This window comes from Apium graveolens, chromosome 9 (assembly GCF_009905375.1).
Source record: "Apium graveolens cultivar Ventura chromosome 9, ASM990537v1, whole genome shotgun sequence".
NCBI classification, from domain to species: Eukaryota; Viridiplantae; Streptophyta; class Magnoliopsida; order Apiales; family Apiaceae; genus Apium; species Apium graveolens.
In genome coordinates this window covers 42,724,662-42,730,683 of record NC_133655.1, presented here as the reverse complement: position 1 = coordinate 42,730,683, position 6,022 = coordinate 42,724,662, and positions in this window count along the sequence as shown.

The window sequence follows — 6,022 nt, the reverse complement described above, 5'->3', positions numbered from 1 at the left end:
AAGCATTCTTTGTGTGTGACCCTATAGGTTATTATTACGTTGACAAAGAATTTTAAATCTAATTTAAAATCGTAAACAATGAGCGGCATCTAGTAATACATCATTGTTACCCAAGTAATAATAATTAAATCGGTGATCGATTAAACATTTCTTGAATAATGTACAATGTAAAATAATCCTTTTAACCAAATATTATAGATTAAACTAGAGGCATGTTATGTGTCATCCTCATCAAAGTTTAATCCAAGTTTCATTGATCAATGAGTAGACTATCATATCAAATCAATATTTGAGCGTGGCCACGCATTTCATAGTCTAGCTCACACAAGAGGCCAATAATATCACTCCTAAAATAGGAGGGTTAAATCCCATCTAGAGCATTCATATATCTCATATGATTCATAATATACCCAATGTCCACTTTTATCATTACCCGGTCAAGGATAACTTTTAATGGAATCAATGTATATTAATTCTCGTATAGAAATATAATGACTTCAGGTCTAAGGACCATTACATCATTATCACTGTGAGAATTACTTATGACACAATAGACATGTAGAATCTCACATTGGGTCTGTCTAGCACCATGTACATATACATATGCATGTGTCTTTGACTTTAGTATCAGTATACCTATGATCAATGAGATATGATCATCAGTCAACAAACACACTAGTCTTAATGCATTTTTATAGTCCTCTAATAATAATACTCGACTAGGGACCTTTAGGAATATTGATACTATTCTCATAATCTCATTTCTAAGTCACGTACTTAGAGATATAGAATTGCATATCATATTCTAAGGACATTTATTAATCTAACATTTATATCGTAGTAAATTAAGAATTAATAAATTATAAAGGGAATAATCGATAGAATATAAATATTAATAATCCAGATATCTTAAACGAAAACATCATAGTATTGTCTCTAGGGCACAAACACTAACAATCTCCCACTTGTACCAGAGCCAATCATCCATGTATCTAATACTTATGAAACTAGTATGCCCATCTTGCTTCCGCTGCAATAAAGCCTTAGTCAGTAGGTCTGCAACACTATCATTACTATGCACTTTACATTTATATCTCCTTGATCATTAATCTCATTAATAAGGTGATATCGCCTAAGGACATGCCTAAACAGTCTCCTTGGTTGTTTCAAAAGTATCAATATATTTGGCTTCCATTATAGAATCATCAATGTTCTTGTTGTGAACCATTCCAGCTAACATAACTTATATTTAGAGAAAACACAAATCATACATAGACACATAATCATCCTTGTCTATCCAGAAATTAGGTTAAGAAACTAGTACCAGTGTAACCCTTTACAACCAGTTCCCTATCTTTTCCATACACCAAAAATAGATCTTTAGTCCTCTTTAAGTAAATATTCTTGAAAATTATCCAGTGACCCTCACCTGGATTTGACTGGTATCTGCTAGTCATGCTCAAAACATTTGAAACACCAGGATAAATACATATCATTGTACACATTATAGATCTAGTTGCTAAAGCATATGGAGCTTTCTCAAATGGCCCTTATCATCTAATGATTAGGGGGAAATTATCTTTTGAGATCACTATCCCATGAGATATCGAAACATATCCTTTTTTTATCTCCTGCATCCTAAAATGATGCAATATTTTATCAATGTATGTACTCCGACTAGGTCGATTAATCTTTTCAATCTATCTCTATAGATCTTGATCCCTAATATATAGATAGCATCGCCTAAGTCTTTCACCGAGAAACTATTTCTCAACCAAGTCCTAACAGCTTATAGAGAAGGTATGTCATTCCTTATTTGTTATATATCATCTACATATAATACTAGGAATGTCACATGGCTCCCACTAACCTTCTTGTAAACACATGGTTCATCTTTATTTTGAATAAAGCCAAACTCTTTGACCATTTCATCAAAATGAATATTCATTCTCCTTGAGGCTTGCTTCAATCTATAAATAGATAGAAGCAACTTACAAACTATCTTAGCAAACTTTGGATCGACAAAACCCTCAGGTTGTATCATATATACATCCTCTTCAAGGCTCCCATATAAGAAAGCAGTTTTGACATCCATTTGCCAAATCTCAAAGTCAACGTAAGCAACTATTGCTAACAAAATCCTGATGGACTTGACCATAGTAACCGGTGAAAAAGTCTCATCATAGTCTATACCATGAATTTGTTTGAAACTTTTTGCCACTAGTCGCGTCTTTTAGGTCGGTACTTTACCATCCATGTCAGTTTTCTTTTGAAAACCCACTTGCACCCTATAGGTTTTATTTTGTCATCTACATATAATATTAGGAATGTCACATGGCTCCCACTAACCTTCTTGTAAACACATGGTTCATCTTTATTTTGAATAAAGCCAAACTCTTTGACCATTTTATCAAAATGAATATTCATTCTCCTTGAGGCTTGCTTCAATCTATAAATAGATAGAAGCAACTTACAAACTATCTTAGCAAACTTTGGATGAACAAAATTGTAACGCCTCCAAATCCGGGGTCAGAGGATTTGGTCGTCACTATAAAACCTCAATCCAAAATAATCTATTAAATCAATAAATAAATGCCAGCGGAAGATATTTAACATAAATGACCCCAACTAATCCAAGATCTTTTAAGGTTACAGTTCTAGAAACAAGGATTCCAAATTCCACAATAAATTTTTCTCTTTCTTTTAAAACTCTTTTCAATAAATTCCAACTCAAAACTAAACCCACTAGTAAAACTTCGAAAAGAAGTATACTAGGCTCAACTATAAAATACATAATTATAGTATAATATAATATAAATAACTTTATATAATAAAACTTACACTAGTCCGCAACCCTGGACCAACCACCTTCCCAAAGCTTCTTCTTTGCTTCCTCGAATTACGCAGCTAACTAGCGCAAGCTAATCCTCACTGGAGGTTAAATTTAAAAACAGGCAAGTATGAGCGAAAGAAATGCTCAGCAAGATCATTATGACATATATATGGTCGTTTTGATATAAAATTGACATCTACATTAGAGTAGAACATTTAAAATCATAATTGTTGAATCATAAAATTTTAGTTGAGGAATCCCAGAATTGATTCCTTAATTATATTCAAAACCATTTTGATATTTTTGAGCGAAGTGCTTCAGCAATACTTTGAATCTTGACGAGAATAAAACTCGTAAAACAGTGTTTACGGAAATATCGTAAACAATAATAACATGAAACAATGATTATGGATTGAATCATAAACTTTATTCAAAACCGAACTCTTCAAATTAATACTTATTTTGCTGTCATATCAAATTAGATATCAATATGAACTTTGATGCTCACAACATTCCATACTGAAATCAACATCATTCATCTATACTAATACCACCTTTGATATTTAACAACAACGTGAGTATCAGCATAAATTAGAATCTAAATTAAAACTGCATTTTACCATTATTCCAAAACAGAAATAGTTGATAAAGCCTTCCTTATAAGATTATCAAAAGTAATATAATAATATCGATTGGAACCAAATTATGCACTATGTTGTTCCTGATGATCAGTCATGAAACAACACCGGTATCCCGCAGCCATACCGTTAATATAGGTACTACCCGTATCCAGAAGACATACAGTACCTATAGGGCGCCAGAAAAGGCATAACAAGCCTTTTAAGATATTACACTTCCGTATTACACTTCTGTATAATAGCTCACGCTGGACCGGTGCTTCGGCCTCTTACGCAATCATTAACCATTCAATCTCAAAACCTTTTATTGAAAAGGGGTCATAATACTCGACACCCGAAATAATTTTATTCCCCCATTCACTTGGGCAGGAATACTTGCAACAAAATCATTTTTCTCAAAACCCAAAACATTTGTAAATCTATTATGAACATAGAATAGCAGAGGGTACTTGCATAAACAGAATTATTTAATTCAGCGATATATAAAACATTTATCTATCTTGAACTGAGAATAGGAAAAGCAATACTTGCATGATAAGATTTTAAATAAATATCACTTGAACAATAAGTGATGACAGGGATACTTGCCTTTGGGTTTTAGCAGTTAGTCACACTCGCAAAGACGCATCTATTATGACATTCTGTCTCAAAATATCACCGTCCTTCTTTTCAACACTTGACTGATATGCTGCTCCTGCGATTGCTAGAAACCAGTTATCCAATTCCATTCCCTCTCACTCTTTATCCAACATCTTGTCTTGATCAACTCGAATGATCCGCATCTATAAATTAAAATATACAACTTTAATCGTCTAATCGATAATCACTCGACGAACTACGCGTCAAAAGCCTATCGTCTACCCATACGATAGCCCGCACAATAATTAAAATAGTCAAATACAGGACTCTTGATCCACATAGGCACATAATTCACATAGCACATATGTAAATAACTCATATATCACATAATTCATATCACATAAGACAAAGTTCATCAGAAGGTTCGACTTGGTACGTTTAAAACGGAAATCGGGTCAAAAATATGATTTATCAATCAATAATCGACTTAGAATGACTTGTAAAACAAGCGACCTTTCGAAACAAAAGAATTCGGGTCTCGAAAGTATTTTTATTGAAAGCGGAATATTTTTCTGAGTCTGTACGCGTTCGTTCCGTATTAAACGGATGAACAGTTTATTTATAAAAATATCTTGTCCCAACACGTAATTAGGTTTCGTAAAAATTTAATTATATAACCTCGTTCGACGTCTCCGATAATCGTAGGTGACGTTCCCGTATTTTCGGAATTAATTTCCCGAAAATCGGGCAGCGTCTCTTTTGTTTATCGGCCAACCCGTCGAACATCCCGACGTCAATCACAACAACATCAATCAATCACAATCTACAATTCAATCACCAACTTCAATTAACAACGCCAAATTGTAATTCACCAATTCCAATTAAATACAATTAATAATCGCTATCAACCGTATTTTTATATTTTAATCCGTATTTTACAATTTTTATTCGTATTTTGTGTTTTAAATCGTATTTTTATAATTTAAATCAAATTTTGTATTTTTAAATCGTGGGACTCAGAACAACGTCATCACCGTCCACCGTCCGCTCGTAACGAGTCATCGCGGTACGGCGGCAAAATTTATTGGTGCCCGAAATATTCGGGTATCCAAATGAATTCCACCGATTAATTTATAATCCTCGCATATAAATTATTTATTTCACGAAATCAATCAAATAATCTTTCCTGCAAAGAAAATTAAAAATAAAATAAAATTTTAATCAGAACCATTTGAACCAAGGCAACACATGCAACACACTCGCGTGCTAAGCACGCGCCACCACAACAGAAACGGGGCAGAACACGGCCAGAACGGGCCGGAAAATATCACACAACACACTCACTTCCACAGCCGGAAACACACACACACACAACACGATACACACACACGATTTCACACACACAGAAATGTATACATATAACTAGTATGTATATATATAAACATGAAACAATCGATGAATAAATAGGAGGAAGGGCGGCGATTACTACCGGAAAACGGAGGAAGGCAGCGGCTGAAATCCGCGAAACAGCAGCGGAAAGAATAAAAATAAAGAAGGGAAGAAGAGAGGGAAGAAAGATGGACAAGGAGAGAGTATTACATAGACAGAGAGGTATGAGAGATCGAGAGATTGAAAGCGGAGGGAGTAAGCCGAGAAGGAAGAAGAAACGGGGGGGTTCCCCTCTTTTTTTTTATTTGCTTGCTTGACAGGTGTTGCACTGAGCACAGGAACACAAACACGTGTCCACAAATTGTTTTATAAAGCCGACACGTATATGCGAGGACAACTACGAACCTTTTAAAGCCCCGCTCGACCCGAAATTCGAAGTCCGATAAATTAAGAAAGTTACCATAATAATCTTAAATTATTATAAATATCCCGAAGTAAATAAAAATGTAACTTTCGAAATTTTAAAACAATTTCTAAAATACACTTTATACCCGCTTTTATCAATTAAACGAATCGACGCGCG